Consider the following 18,956-nt stretch of genomic DNA (forward strand, 5'->3'; position numbering starts at 1 on the left):
TTTAAAGTTGGTCTTCCCATTCACCATACAGTATCTGCGTCTGTCTGTATCTGCTCTTTCTGTCTGTCCATCTGTCTATCTATCTGTCTATCTATCTATCTACCCATTGCCAAATGTTTTAATTTCCTAATGGATGGTCATAAATAAATCACCTCCATCTCACCCTGTCCACTACCATCTGGGTGCCCTTTCTCCAAGGTTAACTCCTTACCCTCCCTGTACTTCTCCACTCCACCCCTCCACCTCATCCTTGGTCTCCCCCGCCCCCGCCTCCTCCACATCATTCACATATACAGTAGTCACCTATGAGAGAGACACGTGGCACCCATCTGGCAGCAAACTTTTATCCCCTTCTCTGTCCAGCTCTCTCAATACAAGAATTAGCTGTTACTCTCAGTCCTTCAATTATGTAACAGAGTGAGCTCTGGAACTGTCTTCTCTCTGTCTGTATTGCCTACTGCCTAGACCTCCAGTTTAGGTAGGGTAGGTAGGTAAGTACAGTAGGTAGGTAGAGTAGGTACACAGGAGTGTAAGTTAAACCGTTATTCCCAGTCCTTCATTTTATGCAACAGGTCAACTCTGCAACTGTCTTCCTCTGTCTGTGTATTTCCTACTGCCTGTGACCTCCAGTGTAGGTAGATAGGAGGTTTTTGAACTGTTACACCCAGCCCTTGATGTATGCAAACAGGTTAACTCTGGAGTTGTCTTCCACTCTGTCTGTATTTCCTACTGCCTATGACCTCCACAGTCTTTTAAAACATAATATGTCCAGGTGTCTCAGGATGAATGAATCCTACATTTGGCTCTGTTATTTTCACTCTATGTATTTTTTCTTGAGGGAACAATCTGGGTGCTGAGCTGCTGGCCTTTGGTTCCTTCTTCCTTGCATCAAAGGTCAGTGTCTTGTTCTCCATCTCTTTCCACGGCCAGAACATTTATAAATTCATACATTTTCCCATCTTATCATTCATTACATTTTGTTTTGTTTATAAAGGCTCTGACATGCTGGCATACATCAGCCTTGGTCACCTATTGGCAGCTGTCTGTGCTGCTTGATCCCTAGCAGTCATTCCACAGTCCCTTATCCCTGAGGTCACAGTGTATGGACCTCATCTCAAGTCTTTTTTGGTCTGCCACAGACAACTCCAGCCTCAACAGTCAAACTACCATGCAGAATATAATGTTTTGTAGTTTCTGACAGTAAATGGTAACTGTCCAGTTCTGTATTCCATTTATATATCTACAGCCAGATGCCGTAATTCCAAAAGGGGTGGTCACAAATAAATCACCTCCATGTCGCCTCGCCCTGTCTTCTGCCATTTCGCTTCCCTCCCTGCAACTTACACCCCTCTCTCATATACCTCTCTACTCCATCTCTCCATCTCCTCCTCAGTCTCGTCCTCGCTTTCCCCCCTCCACCTCACTCTCATACTCTCTCCAACTTAAAAAGAGACTAACAAAGCCCATTCTCTCTCAAATACCTCTCTACTCCATCCCTCCATCTCATCCTCAGTCTCCACCTCACTCTCATACTCTCTCCTAGTTAGCCACTCACTCTCCATCCCTCCAGCTCACCCCCCCCCCACATCCCCTCTCTCATATACTTCCTCTACCCCATCACTCCATCTCATCTTCAGTCTCTCCCTCCCTCCTCCCCCCTCCACTTTTCTGGCATACAGTCTCCTCCTCGTTAAAAAGACAAACCAATGCCATGTTGTGCACGTCACAGTGGCCAGGGTGTTGAGGTGAGGCTGATTAGTCCACAGCATGTAAGGCTGGCACAGTCTGTGGTCACCTCTGGGGCTTGAACTGTCAGTGTAGTAGTAGTGGTAGTAGTAGTAGTATTAGTTGTTGTAGTAGGAATGATAGTAGTAATAATAATAAAAATAATAATAGCAGCCATAGTAGTGGTGGTAGTAGTAATAGTAGTAGTATTAGTAGTAATAGTAGTAGTAGTAATAGTAGTAGTATTAGTAGTAATAGTAGTAGTAGTGTATTAGTAGTAATAGTAATAGTAGTAATGATAATGTGGTAGGTGGGGGTGCTCACCATCCACTCACTTGTTGTAGTGCTGCTCTTGGTTGTCTGCCCTTTCCTCCATCCTTCTTTCCATCCATCCTCTTCTGACTTTCTTTTCTTCATTCTTTCCTTGTCTTTTTGCCTGTGGGTGACTTAACACTCCCTCTTGTGTCTTTCTTTCCTTCATTCCTTCCTCTTCCTTCTGCCTGTGGGTGACTCTACATTGAGTGACAAGCCAAATGATTTCCTGTACACCAGGAAACCATTTACTATGCTGGGTGGTAACCATATAACCAAATTTTGGTGCCTGGTGGTTTAGTGGGTAATAACAGCACTCCAATCAGATTGAGCAGGTGAAGGTTTATATCCAAGGGGTGGTTGGGGTTTATTGCTCATGTGATGCCACTCAGGGATGAGTGAGGCTGGTCACTCTCATCTTAAATGTCAGGACCAACTTGCCTAGCCCCGGGCTCCTACGCTCCTCATGGGGCAACGTAGGATTGGATGATGGGTGATGATGTAATGATAATGATAATAATAATGTACATTATATTGATCTGATTTCTGTATGTTTGTTATGATAACAGCAAAAATGGCACATGTAGTGCAAATTTGTGTTGGAGCAAGGCATTGTTAAATTGCATTAACATGAAGAATAAAACAATTTCCAGTCCAGTTGGGCCACCAGTTCCCAAGTTATTACTCATTTCAGGCCTTATGTTTGTAATTTAGTGAACCCTGTGGACTGCAGGTTGAAGTTACCCTCATCCAATAGTGCACCATCCAGGGGTAGGGAGGCAGTTGAGGCACATTTGCCTTTTCATGTATAAGATGTAACCAAATTATCAAAGTAACAGGTCTTGCCAAATTATACCTATCTATCTGTCTGCCTATCTATCTTGTAATATGTATGATTGTTAGGTTACTATTTAGTGTATTGAACCCCATCAGTTTTACACACAAACACTGGCTAATTAGACCTATCTATCTTGTAATATGTATGATTGTTAGGTTACTATTTAGTGTATAGAACCCCATCAGTTTTACACACAAACACTGGCTAATTAGACCTATCTATCTTGTAATATGTATGATTGTTAGGTTACTATTTAGTGTATAGAACCCCATCAGTTTTACACACACACCATGCCTAGTTAGACCTATCTATCTTGTAATATGTATGATTGTTAGGTTACTATTTAGTGTATAGAACCCCATCAGTTTTACACACAAACACTGGCTAATTAGACCTATCTATCTTGTAATATGTATGATTGTTAGGTTACTATTTAGTGTATAGAACCCCATCAGTTTTACACACACACCATGCCTAGTTAGACCTATCTATCTTGTAATATGTATGATTGTTAGGTTACTATTTAGTGTATAGAACCCCATCAGTTTTACACACACACCATGCCTAGTTAGACCTATCTATCTTGTAATATGTATGATTGTTAGGTTACTATTTAGTGTATAGAACCTCATCAGTTTTACACACAAACCATGGCTAATTACACCCAACCCTGCTGTTGTTAGTGATATTGTGTTACCAGTAAATTTCCTATTAGGTCAGATCTGGCTGAGTGCCCTGACCCACTAAACCACCAGGCATCCATCTGGTTTTGCTTTTTCATACCTTTCCATATACTGTATAAATATAATGTACTTTACATTGGCATACAGGAACTATGCATTTTTTTTTTCTCCAAAATATGAATTCATTTAATTTTTTCAGATAAGTGGAGGTGAAAGGCTGAGGAATGAAGGAAGGAAGAAGGACATCAAGAAGGTTTGGACATGCTGAGAGAAAGGCCTGAGACCCTGGGTGAGGATGTGAAGTAGCTTTGAGGCTGCAGCCATCACCAGAGAGGTGGACAGTGGATGACATGGCATGAGGTGGTGTGTGCTGAGTCCTGACCTTATATATGAGGCCCCTAATGACACAGTGTACTGAAAACCACATGTTGAAAACGGAAAAAAACGCAGTTAAACTTGCGTAACTTTCAAAATGCCATAACTTTGGAACTAGTGAATATTTTTTAGTGCTTTTTTTTTTTTTTTTTTTTTTTTTTTTTAGCTTGAAGTTTGTACTTTCATGTCATGCTTATCTTGGTAGAAGAGAAATTAGTAGCATTCTGAAAGGTACAACAATAGATACATTTTTCTCCAGTGTGGTTATTGAGAGACAAAACATACTCTCAGTATGCATTTTTAATAATCAAACCAGCCAAAGATATCAATGGGAAATGTTTACAAAGGCAAAAGCCCAGTGTTCCTGAGCTTCTTACTAATGTTTTGTGCCCACATCTCTGGCCTCCTCGCTCTTTTTCTGTTATAAGAAGGACCAGCAGCTTTTTGTTCACTACTAGAGTCACTCATGTTCGTGAGACAATGAGAAAAAAACACTAAAACAGCTCTGGAAACAGCCAGTTAATCCAGGCAGTGTTCTAGGCCGGCTGGTAAACAAAAAACTGCGTCACGTTGCGACAGATTTCCAGATCACAGTTGCCAATATCTTGCTGAGCTCTCTGCCTTGCCCATTTTCTGTACATTATGGCAAACTTACCCTTAAAATCATCCAATTTTATGCTGAAATATTCCATTATGTTAGAATAATGGTACAATAATCCATCCATCCATCCATCATCCAGTCCTATGTTGCCCCATGAGGAATATAGAAGCCCATGGCTAGGCAGTTGGTCCTGACATTTAAGATGAGAGTGACCAGCCTCACTCATCCCTGAGTGGCATTACATGAGCAATAAACCCCAACCAGCCCTTGGATATAAACCTTCACCGGCTCAGTCCGATTGGAGCACAATAATTACCCACTAAACCACCAGGCGCCAAAATTTGGTTATATGGTTACCACCCAGCGTAGTAAATGGTTTCCTGGTGTACAGGAAACCATTTGGCTTGTCACTCAGCGTAGAGTCTCCCACAGGCAGAAGGAAGAGGAAAGAACGAAGGAATGAAAGACGGAAGAGGGAGTGTAAAGTCACCCGCAGGCAGAAAGACGAGGAAAGAATGAAGGAAAGAAAGACAGAAGAAGATGGAAGGAAAGAAGGATGGAGGAGAGGACAGGGCAGACACCCGAGAGCAGCACTACATTGAGTGAGTGGATGGTGAGTGCCCCCACCTACCACAACAATAATTAATAATGGTATGAAAAAAATGCATAACTGTGAGCATTAAGAAATGCTAGTATCTGGTAACACCAAACAACACATTGCTGGGAGGCACTTGGTACATTCTGTGACCAGCATGAAGGCTTGTCGATGCAGTGAGGTGAAGCGGGCAGTGAGACCATATTACAGAAGGGGAATTTGGACCCTAATGCCAGTTGCTTTCTCTACCTCGTGGCTGCCTTCCAGATCAAAGAGGGTTTGGGCTACATAGTGCTATACTTAACTCGGTTTCGCTTGCAGTGACGCTCGGTACACTATGTTATTAGGGGCCTCATATACAGTATACTGGTAGAGCTACAGTGTTATTAGTGAGCTGGTACACAGGTATTACTGGAGTTATTACCACAAGTATTAAATAGAGAGCTTACATACAGGTATTAATAAAGTTATTACTGTACTAGAAGTATTACAGGTACTAGAGAGCTGGCACAGAGCTGTTAATAGCACTAATATTAGAGGTACATTTGTTGGTGTTAATTTGTCTGGCCTAGCAGACCCATCAACCACAGGCAAACAACTGCCCCTGCAGGTCCAGCTTTTGAAGTGAACTGATGTTCCCATGGGGTGGACCGTACCTCACCACAGTAAGGTGCAGGGAAGGGTGTGGAGGATTGGTTCCTGGATGGATGCCACATTTACATCTTCACCCATTTAACATGGGCACCATAATAGGCTCCACATCACCTCGTTATTTGGTTGTATGGCTACCACCCAGCGTTATACATGGTTTGCTGGGTTACAAGAAACCATTTTGTCCATCACTCAGTGTAGTCACTTGAAGTGGAAAGAAGAGTAATGAAAAGTGACAGGATGGATGGGAGAAATAGGAAGAGAAGAGGGCTGCACAGAAAAAGAGTGATAGAGATGAAGGAAGAAGTAGGCAGCACTACATCAAGTGAGTGGATGATGGGCTGCATCACCACATACCACTACTAGAGGTACAGTGTTACTAGAAAGCAGGTACACAGGTATTAATAGAGGTTATTAGAAGAAGTATTACTAGAGAGATGGCATGGAACACAGTGAAAGCAGGTTCACTAATATTAATAGAGGTTATTATAAGAAGTATTACTAGAGAGATGGCATGGAACACAGTGAAAGCAGGTACACTAATATTAATAGAGGTTATTATAAGAAGTATTACTAGAGAGATGGCATGGAACACAGTGAGGAGGAGGAGGAGACGTGGCAGTGCTGTCAGGTGAACCCATCTGGAAAGTATGTGTAAAACTGATAATGTGTTGTTGATGATGGTGATGATGTTCCATATAATTTGTGTCAGTTGTTTTATAATTTAAGTGTAGCTGTGTGTTATGTAGTGTTTGTATATTGTGTTGTGTTGTTAATGAGTGTGTGTGGCCCATTCACTGGACAGCCTGTTAACTGGGTCACCCTGTGTTGTGTTTTGTCTTTCCTGGCCTTTTGCACCCCACCTCACCCCAGCCTTAAGTGGGAAGAAAGAGGGTAGCATGATGATGGTGATGGTGATGGTAATGACGGTGATGATGATGGTGATGATGATGATGTTGATGATGGTAACGATGATGATGATGATGGTAATAATGATAATGATGATGATGATGAGTGTGATGGTGGTTCCTGAAGTATGTTATCTAGATAATGGCTTTGTATGACAGTGGTACAAATGGTTGTATGTATGTGTTTGTGAAGGGTAGTGTTGGGTGGAGGGCAAGGGGTAGTGTCTGAATACTTCCTTTATTGCAGGCAGAAGAAGGAGAAAGGATTGCCACACAACACATACCAACTTGGGTGAACTCTTGCCCCTGCTGAAGAAGGAGAGGGAGGAGAAGGGACGGCCAGATGACGCTCTCAGGAAGCTGCATCTGTACACAAGAAGGACCCCCCAGGCCTCTCACCCACAAAACACAGGTAAATTCTCTCCTATAGCATGTGATGTCAGTTTTGTCAGCTGTTGGATTCTTTATGCCCCCTACCTTATCACACAGATTCATCACCATTATCATCATCATCACCACCATCATCATCATCATCATCACTACACAGACATCCTTTCCCACAGGGCCAGAAAAACTTGATAGAATAAGATACTAACCAAAGTTTTCCCATTTGAATGAGCCACACTGCCATTCACTCACCATTCAGGCCCCTGGAATCCTAGCTGCACCTGATAGATAAAATAATACAGTAAATACACAGATGACAATTGCCACACAAATCTCACTTGCTCATTAGGCAGTTCATGTGGTGACTATGAAGTTATAAAGAGGTGCTGACCCCTGGTTGTGCACACCCAACATTGATCCAACCTGGTTATTCCCTGGTATTAGTATTATTTTATTATTATTATTATTATTATTATTATTATTGTTATTATTATTATTATTATTATCATCATCATCATCATTATTAATATTTCACTTGATGTAGTGCCGCTCTCAGGTGTCTGCCCTGTCCTCTCCTCCATCCTTCTTTCCTTCCATCCTCTTCTGTCTTTCTTTCCTTCATTCTTTCCATCTTTCTTTCCTTCATTCTTTCCATGTCCTTCTGCCTACAGGTGACTTTACACTCCCTCTTCTGTCTTTCTTTCCTCTTCCTTCTGCCTGTGGGTGACTCTACACTGAGTGACAAGCCAAATGGTTTCCTTTGCACAAGGAAACCATTTACTACGCTGGGTGGTAACCATATAACCAGATTTTGGCACCTGGTGGTTTAGTGGGTAATTATTGCGTTCCAATTGGATTGAGCCAGTGAAGGTTTATATCCAAGGGATGGTTGGGGTTGATTGCTCATGTAATGCCACTCAGGGTTGAGTGGGGCTGGTCACTCTCATCTTAAATGTCAGGACCAACTTGCCTAGCCCTGGGCTCCTACGCTCCTCATGGGGCAATGTATGATTGGATGATGGATGGATGGATGGATTATTATTAATTATTATTATTATTATTATTGTTATTATTATTATTATTATTATCATCATCATCATCATCATCATCATCATCATCATCATCATCATCATCATTATTATTATTATCCATCCATCCATCATCCAATCCTGTGTTGCCCTATGAAGAGCGTAGGAGGCCGGGGCTAGGCAGTTGGTCCTGACATTTAAGATGAGAGTGACCAGCCTCACTCATCCCTGAGTGGCATTACATGAGCAATAAACCCCAACCACCCCTTGGATATAAACCTGCACTGGCTCAATCTGACTGGAGCGCCCTAATTACCCACTAAACCACCAGGTGCCAAAATTTGGTTATATGGTTACCACCCTGCGTAGTAAATGGTTTCCTGGTGTACAGGAAACCATTTGGCTTGTCACTCAGTGTAGAGTCACCCACAGGCAGAAGGAAGAGGAAAGAATGAAGGAAAGGAAGACAGAAGAGGGAGTGTAAAGTCACCCGTAGGCAGAAGGACGAGGAAAGAATGAAGGAAAGAAAGACAGAAGAGGATGGAAGGAAAGAAGGATGGAGGAGAGGAAAGGACAGACACCCGAAAGCAGCACTACATCGTGTGAGTGGATGGTGAGTGCCCCACCTACCACACATAATAATAATAATAATAATATTATTAATAATAATAACGATAATAATAACAACAGTCAGCAAAAGGATGGGCCAAGTGTAATTTTTCATAATGAAGTGAAATAAGGAATGAAGGAAATATTGACATCATTTGAACACTGGATTTGAAAAAAGAATCATGCATAATGGATCAGTGAATGGCCAAGTGATTTATTGATTTATTTATTTGTATTTTGTGATTTTCCTACATGTCAGTTATTTTTGAATTTCTGGGATGATTCAGTTATTTTTGAATTTCATAGAAGATTTAATTCTATATTTTGTCTTGTCCATCCTGTCTTTCAGCTGATAGATAGATACAGATAGACAGATAGATAGATGCTAGAAAGATAGATAGACACTGACAGATAGAGACAGAGATACAAAAAGATAGATAGAGATATAGACAGAGAGATACAGATAGATGACAGACAGAGATACAGATAGATAGATAGATAGATGTAAGATAATCCCATACATTTGCTGGACAGATAGATAAATAGATGGGTGCAAGATACTCCAATACTTAATTCTAACATCATTTCAACACACTTGATCACAAACTCTCCTGCATATTCATGTCGTTTATACCATTCATATCGTTTATAAATCCTCCAAACTGCCTGGCTTGGTCACCTAATGGCAGCTGTCCTTACTGCTTGATCTCTGGCAGCTTCACTATTCACTCTCTTTATCTCTGTTGGCTCTCCACACTGCTTAATCTCTGGCAGCTTCCCTATTCACTCCCTTTATCTCTGTTGGCTCTCCACACTGCTTAATCTCTGGCAGCTTCCCTATTCACTCCCTTTATCCCTGTTGACTCTCCACACTGCTCAATCTCTGGCATCCTCCCTATTCAGTCACTTTATCCCTATTGACTCTCCACACTGCTCAATCTCTGGCATCCTCCCTATTCAGTCACTTTATCCCTGTTGGCTCTCCACACTGCTCAATCTCAGGCATTCTCCCTATTCAGTGCCTTATCCTTGAGGTCACACTCTATGACCTCATCCTAGGTCATTTTTGGTCTGCCTTTCACAACCCAACTCCCAACATACACACTTCTCACCTTCCACACCCAGTTGTCATCCTCCATCCTCTCAACATGACCAAACCATCTCAGTCTACCCCTCCTCATCACAAACCATCTCAGTCTACCCCTCCTCATCACAAACCATCTCAGTCTACCCCTCCTCATCACAAACCATCTCAGTCTACCCCTCCTCATCACAAACCATCTCAGTCTACCCCTCCTCATCACAAACCATCTCAGTCTACCCCTCCTCATCACAAACCATCTCAGTCTACCCCTCCTTATCACAAACCATCTCAGTCTACCCCTCCTCATCACAAACCATCTCAGTCTACCCCTCCTCATCAAAACACCAATTCATTCCAGTCCCATCCTTGTGTGTGTGTGTGTGTGTGTGTGTGTAATTTCCTACATTTTCTTTTTCTTTGCTGTCTTAACATTGTTTTGATTTTGACTTATTCTTGTTTTTATTTTTTGTATTGTCAGACTCCTTTTCCATGTCCAGTACAAACCAGTAAATGTATATATAGTTTATTATTATACACCAGGAAACCATTTACTATGCTGGGTGGTAACCATATAACCAAATTATGGTGCCTGGTGGTTTAGTGGGTAATTACAGCACTCCAATCAGATTGAGCCAGTGAAGGTTTATATCCAAGGGATGGTTGGGGTTTATTGCTCATGTAATGCCACTCAGGGATGAGTGAGGCTGGTCACTCTCATCTTAAATGTCAGGACCAACTTGCCTAGCCTTCCCCGGGCTCCTACGCTGCTCATGGGGCAGTGTAGGATTGGATGATGGATGGATGGATGGATTATTTTTTACTATTATTATTATTATTATTATTGTTATTATTATTATTCTTAATTATAAAATCTAGGTTTGGTGAGGTTAGGCTAGGTTAAGCTTGGTTATGTTGGGTCAGTTCATCCATTAAGGTGATGGTAATAATAATAATGATGGTGATGGTGGTGATGAGGGATGATAAAAACTAATTATAATAATAATAATAATAATAATAATAATAATAATAATAGTAGTAAAAATAACCCGTAAACTATCCTCCATTTGGGTAACAGAGGCAGGTGATGGACATAAACTTGCTTTAATGCCACCCCATGAAGGCTGTTACATCTACCACCATCACTACACCATACATACACCACCACAGACGTGTGTACGTACAGAAAACGTGCATGTACTGTAGACACGTGTGTATAGAAAAGATGCGTACATACAGCAAAAAATGTAGGTATGGAAAAGCTATATGTACACATTGTTGACGTACATAGATTCTTGTGGCTGTTTATAGGTAATTGTAGATATATGTAGAGACTTGTAGCTGCCATCCAATGTACAGATGATGGTGTTAGGGTGACAGCACTGCACATTTAGGCACTGTAATGTGCTCTGTATTAGTATATTATCATCATCATCATCATCATAGGTTTTATTTGCCCCTGTGTGGAGAACAACTCTCATGTGTGGGGAGGCTCCCCACATACAGTTCTTCTCAATAGGGTGGAGTCAAAGGCTTTTCATCTCATTAACTCTCCTCCTCTTACTGACTCCCTTCAACCTCTGTCTCTTCGCTGCACTGTTGCATCTTTATCTCTTTTCTATCGCTACTCAATGGTCACTGCTCCTCTTAATGACTCCCTTCAACCTCTGTCTCTTTGCCGCACTGTTGCATCTTTATCTCTTTTCTATCGCTACTTTAATGGTCACTGCTCCTCTGAACTGTCTGCTTGCATTCCTCCACCTCTACGACGGGCGCGTAGCACCCATCTAGCAGCAAACTCTCATCCCTTTTCTGTCCAACTCTCTAATGCAAGAGTTAACCGTTACTCCCAGTCTTTCATTTATGCAACAGGTCAACTCTGGAACTGTCTCCCTCTGTCTGTATTTCCTAATTCCTATGATTTCCAGTCTTTCAAACGCAGTGTGTCCAGGCATCTCAAAATGAATGAATCTTGTATTTGGCTCTCCTTTATTAAACAAATAATAAATAAATAATCATCCATCCATCATCCAATCCTACATTGCCCCATGAGGAGCGTAGGAGCCCGGGGCTAGGCAATTTGGTCCTGACATTTAAGATGAGAGTGACCAGCCTCACTCATCCCCTGAGTGGCATCACATGAGCAATAAACCCCAACAACCCCTTGGATATAAACCTTCACTGGCTCAATCCGATTGGAGCGCTGTAATTACCCACTAAACCACCAGGCACCAAAATTTGGTTATATGGTTACCACCCAGCGTAGTAAATGGTTTCCTGGTGTACAGGAAACCATTTGGCTTGTCACTCAGTGTAGAGTCACCCACAGGCAGAATTTATTTATTTATTTATTGGGAACAGTCTTGTGGCCTCCTGGCCTTTGGTTCCTTCTTTCTTACATTTAAAAACAAAAAATACATGTTGCTTTGATGTACACCATTACAGTATATTACACTCTTATAACAGTGTATCTGTGTAGCACCTCTGCCTGTATTACACTGAGTCTCCTTGGTTACTAGTCAGATAATGAGTCTCCTTGGTTACTAGTCAAATAATAAGTTTTTGGTCATTAGTCAGATATGAGGTTCCTTGGTTACTAGTCAAATAAATCAACTATAGGCATGATGTAAGGTATTGATAACCATATATTAAACTCATATATCAGTTTATCTATCATTTTTGCCAGTTTATCTATTGCAGTGAGTCTCCTTGGTTACTAGCCAAATAGCAGTGAGTCTCCTTGGTTGCTAGTCCAATTAATCAAGTACAGAAATGATATAAAGCATTGATAACCATATACTGTACTGAACTTTTTGATCCATTGATCTATCTGTCTGTCACCTTTGCCAGTTTGTTATCTATTGCAGTGAGTCTCCTTGGTTACTAGTCAAATAACAATGAGTCTCCTTGGTTACTAGTCCAATTAATCAACTATAGGCATGATATAAGGCATTGATAACCATATATTGAACTTTTTGATCAATTTATCTATCTGTCACCTTTGCTGGTCTCTTATCTATTGCAATGAGTCTCCTTGGTTACTAGTCAGATAGGCTGGTATTCCTTTTGGGTATGGAAGCTCCCTAACACCTCCTCCTTAGCTGTTTATTTTTGGATATGATTGGTTAGTATCCTTTTGTGTGTGATTTATGCCAAGTGTGGTGATATTAGAAGGATTTATATGACACAGAAGAGGATAGTAAAGTGTAATAAAATAAACCACTTAGGAAAAGGTGTCAAGGAATTTTATGCAGAGTATAGTAATATTGGAAGGATGTATGGAACAGAAGAGGACAGTAAGGTGTAATAAACAAAATAAACCACTTAGGAAAAGGTGTCAAGGAATTTTATGCAGAGTATAGTAATATTGGAAGGATGTATGGAACAGAAGAGGACAGTAAGGTGTAATAAACAAAATAAATCACTTAGGAAAAGGCATTAGGGAACTTTTTGCAGAGTATGGTGATATTGAAAGGATTTATGGAACACAGAAGAGAACAGTAAGGTGTAATAAAGTAAACCACTTAGGAAAAGGTGTTAGGGAAGTTAATGCAGAGTATGGTGATATGGGAAGGATGTATGGAACACAGAATAGCACAGTAAGCTGAAATAAGTAAAATAAATCACTTAAGAAAAGGTGTTAGGGAAGTTTATGCAGAGTATGGTGATATGGGAAGGATGTATGGAACACAGAATAGCACAGTAAGCTGAAATAAGCAAAATAAATCACTTAAGAAAAGGTGTTAGGGAAGTTTATGCTGAATATGGTGATATGGGAAGGATGTATGGAACACAGAATAGCACAGTAAGCTGAAATAAGCAAAATAAATCACATAGGAAGAGATGTTAGGGAGCTTCCATAACTGGCGTGAATATGAGCATTATTGATAACTTATTTATTTTTATTGGCTGGTGATGTGCAGTATATTATGTATGTGTATGTATGTATGTGTGTATGTATGTGTGTATGTATGTATGTATGTATTTGTATTGGACAGTGATGTACAGTATATTATGTATGTGTATGTATGTATGTATATGTATGTATGTTTGTATGTATGTATGTATTTTTACTGGCTAGTGATGTATAGTATATTATGTTTGTTTATTTGGGTGTGAAGCATGTATGTATGTATGTGTATGTATGTATGTACTGTATGTGTATGTATATATGTTTGTATGTATGTATGTATTTTTACTGGCTAGTGATGTATAGTATATTATGTTTGTTTATTTGGGTGTGAAGCATGTATGTACTGTATGTGTATGTATGTATGTACTGTATGTGTATGTATGTATGTATATATTTATGTGTATGTATGTATGTATGTATATATTTTGATTGGATAGGTCATGGGTATACACATTGTTGTTGTTTGTTTGTTTGGATGTTTATGTATGTGTAGGTTTGTGTATGTGTGTATGTGTATGCCTGTGGGGTGTAGTCAGGATTCCAGTGGCTTGAATGATGATGATGATGATGGTGGAAGTATGGAGAGGCTGGAGAATGAGAGACTGACTAGGAGAGTACGTGAGTGAGGTGGAAAGGGGAGGGATAGAGAATGAGAGACTAACTAGAAGAGTGTGAGTGAGGTGGAGTGGGAGACCAAGGATGAGATGGAGGGATGGAGTGGAGAGATATATGAATGATGATGGTGTGTGACTTAGAGGGATGGCAGTCTGATGGCCTAGCACAGGCTGATGTGGAGGTGATTTGTTTGTGGCCACCCACTCTGGGATTAAGGCATGTTGCAATAGACAGAAAGATAGGTAGGTAGGTAGATAGATAAATAGGTACATAGATAGATAGATAGATGTCAATGGAATGAGAATTTAAACTGATAGATAAATGAAAGTATAATTAGATGGATAGATAGATAGGTAGATAGATAGATAGGTAGACAGACAGATAGATAGATAGATAGACAGATAGATAGATAGGTAGACAGACAGACAGATGGATAGATAGATAGGTAGACAGACAGATAGATGGATAGATAGGTAGATAGACAGATAGATAGGTAGGTAGACAGACAGATAGATAGATAGACAGATAGATAGATAGGTAGACATATAGATGGATAGATAGATTGGTAGACAGACATAGATGGATAGACAGACAGATAGATGGATAGATAGATAGGTAGACAGACAGATAGATGGATAGATAGATTGGTAGATAGATGGATAGATAGATAGGTAGACAGACATAGATGAATAGATAGATTGGTAGACAGACAGATATAGATGGATAGATAGATTGGTAGACAGATATAGATGGATAGATAGATTGGTAGACAGACATAGATGGATAGATAGACAGATAGATGGATAGATAGATTGGTAGATAGACAGATAGATAGATGCAGAAGTCCCAGGAATTTCAAACACTCAGACAGCAGTTAAATTAAAGTAATTCTGTACATGGATAGATAGATAGGCAGACAGATAGATAAACAGATAGATATACCTGGCGCCAGCACCATTTTGTATTATCTACTTTTAATCAAGATAAATAAGTAGCTTACAAAAAGATGTTAAGGTGCAGGAGACAAAATAAATTGCAGGTGAGAAAGTGTTATGAAATATACCTGATTCTAACAATATATAGCCAAGAAAATAAATAAGATGTTGGAATGTGTGTGTGTGTGTGTTGTGTGTGTGTGTGTGTGTTGTGTTGTGTTGTGTTGTGTGTGTGTGTGTTGTGTTGTGTGTGTGTGTTGTGTTGTGTTGTGTGTGTGTGTGTGTGTGTGTGTGTGTGTGTGTGTGTGTGTGTCATCCTTGTTGTTGATTTCTTTGTTTTTTAATCTTGTTTTTTTGTATTATTTCATTCTCCCTCCACCCCACTCACACTCTCCTAGTCAGTCTCTCACTCTCCATCCTCTCCACTCCATCCCACCATCTCATCTTTGGTCTTCCCCTCCCTCTCCCCACCTCCACCTTACTCACACACACTCTCCCAGTTAGTCTCTCACCGTCCATCTCATCCTCCGTCATACCTGTGTCGCCGCACGGCAAGCTGCGGCAACAACTACAGCAATACGGAGGACAACGACGGTACTGACGACGCTGATGACGAACACCAGGCATTCGATGAGAACGCACACGCGGCTGCGGCTGACTCGCCCACCATCGGACCACCCAGCATCCAACCACAACCACCCATACCACAACCACGTCATTCACAACAATCAGTAAGGGATAAAGGATATCGAAAAACGTTACGTGACAAATATCGTTACCTGCGGCACCTTGAAAAGATGGAAGAAGCCGCAGATCAGTGAATGATGAAGAATGAAAAATGAAAAGTGAATGAACAATGAATAATAATAAGAGGGAGTGCCGAGGCACACAGTACTCTCACAGCCCTGTACTGTCTACACTTAATTAGATTTGACGGAGAGCTAGATACGACCTAATGGATACCTTAATGGATACAGAGATAAGAGAAGAGTGAGTCAAAACTAAAGGGTAGTAATGTCTAGTGTGAATTAACGTTATACAATGGACATTGTTTCAAAATGTTGCGGACCAGACCCGACTAAGAACACTGAGAGAAGTGAACGAAGGATATGTAGAGTGCACACCTACTTCCGGCCCCTGTACTTTTCCTGAGGGAGAAGCAGAAGGTTGGAAGTCAGTAGAAGCAGAGAGGGCAAAGAGTCGAGAAGAACCTGGGGGAAGATCTTAGCGAGAAGGCCGCCTGAGCACCCTACCACGACGACAGAGACTGGCAATGTCTTGGTACACTACGGTATCAGTGAGTAGATATTCTTGTTAGAGAACATAGAGGAAAGTGGAATTGAGAAAAGGAAAGAGAAAAGAAAAGAGAAGAAAGTGAAATATACTGTGAAAAATATTGAGAGTATACTGTAGATTCGTGGTAGGGTATAACAGGACGGGCCAGATAGTTTGTACGATTGTTAAATTAACTTATTTGCTCAATGGTGAAAGGAACAAAGATTATATAAAAGTTAAGTGTCTTTATGGAGAAGTATTGAGTTAGAGTACATGACTGTGTTAAAGAGTGATATTAATTTTGCAGAAATATATTGAAGTAACTTGAGGTGAAGTGATACGAGAATAAAATGTTACAGAGATTAATGTTCTAGTAGTAATAATGCAAAGAGGAGATGATGGTGTGCTAGAGTATTGTTCTTAGTATTACCCTATGTGTAAGAGAATACCTTTAGTATTATCTTGTGTTTAACCATAGTAGTCTTGGTTTTATTTTAGTAAGAGAGAGGATTATCTTCAGTGACGAGTGATAATATTCGTGAACTGTTACTTGTTTAATGGAATTTAGTTGTATTGTTGATTACCATTGTAAGGTGGCATGATTTAATAGTTTTATTGTAAAGTAGTTGCATAACTTGGAGTTCATAGAGTGGACCAAATCAGTTGATTGCTGTGACTTAGTGTATAAATTGTACATAAATTGTAGATAAACAAAAAAGAGAAAATTGGTTTGAGTAACCCTAGAATCCCTTCCTCTTAATAAGGAACGAGACGCTCCCACGTAGCGCCGGCCTTAAATGGACTTGTGTTTACTTGATGTGTTGTTATGTCGGGTTCCCCACTTGGACTTCTCCAGCGCCACCTAATGAAACTTAATTAAATCTGATTAACTTAATTGGACTTAATGTAACTGAACTTAGTCTTCCATGGGAGAAGAATAGATAAAGAGTAAAGCAAACAAGTGGGGCACGACACCTGTAAATTGTGCCTCTGTCTGTGGTGTACTTGTTATTATTGCTGATCTGGCCACTGTGACCCACTCCACTATCTGAGTGGATGGTACATGTCTCTGTCTGTGGTGTACTTGTTATTATTGCTGATCTGGCCACTGTGACCCACTACACTATCTGAGTGGATGGTACATGTCTCTGTCTGTGGTGTACTTATTATTATTGCTGATCTGGCCACTGTGACCCACTACACTATCTGAGTGGATGGTACATGTCTCTGTCTGTGGTGTACTTATTATTATTGCTGATCTGGCCACTGTGACCCACTCCACTATCTGAGTGGATGGTACATGTCTCTGTCTGTGGTGTACTTATTATTGCTGATCTGGCCACTGTGACCCACTCCACTATCTGAGTGGATGGTACATGTCTCTGTCTGTGGTGTACTTGTTATTATTGCTGATCTGGCCACTGTGACCCACTCCACTATCTGAGTGGATGGTACATGTCTCTGTCTGTGGTGTACTTATTATTATTGCTGATCTGGCCACTGTGACCCACTACACTATCTGAGTGGATGGTACATGTCTCTGTCTGTGGTGTACTTATTATTATTGCTGATCTGGCCACTGTGACCCACTCCACTATCTGAGTGGATGGTACATGTCTCTGTCTGTGGTGTACTTGTTATTATTGCTGATCTGGCCACTGTGACCCACTCCACTATCTGAGTGGATGGTACATGTCTCTGTCTGTGGTGTACTTATTATTGCTGATCTGGCCACTGTGACCCACTCCACTATCTGAGTGGATGGTACATGTCTCTGTCTGTGGTGTACTTATTATTGCTGATCTGGCCACTGTGACCCACTCCACTATCTGAGTGGATGGTACATGTCTCTGTCTGTGGTGTACTTGTTATTATTGCTGATCTGGCCACTGTGACCCACTCCACTATCTGAGTGGATGGTACATGTCTCTGTCTGTGGTGTACTTGTTATTATTGCTGATCTGGCCACTGTGACCCACTACACTATCTGAGTGGATGGTACATGTCTCTGTCTGTGGTGTACTTATTATTATTGCTGATCTGGCCACTGTGACCCACTACACTATCTGAGTGGATGGTACATGTCTCTGTCTGTGGTGTACTTATTATTATTGCTGATCTGGCCACTGTGACCCACTCCACTATCTGAGTGGATGGTACATGTCTCTGTCTGTGGTGTACTTATTATTGCTGATCTGGCCACTGTGACCCACTCCACTATCTGAGTGGATGGTACATGTCTCTGTCTGTGGTGTACTTGTTATTATTGCTGATCTGGCCACTGTGACCCACTCCACTATCTGAGTGGATGGTACATGTCTCTGTCTGTGGTGTACTTATTATTATTGCTGATCTGGCCACTGTGACCCACTACACTATCTGAGTGGATGGTACATGTCTCTGTCTGTGGTGTACTTATTATTAT

Source organism: Coenobita brevimanus, chromosome 66 (genome assembly GCF_032717465.1).
Source record: "Coenobita brevimanus isolate Jiangsu-jjx chromosome 66, ASM3271746v2, whole genome shotgun sequence".
Taxonomy (NCBI): Eukaryota; Metazoa; Arthropoda; class Malacostraca; order Decapoda; family Coenobitidae; genus Coenobita; species Coenobita brevimanus.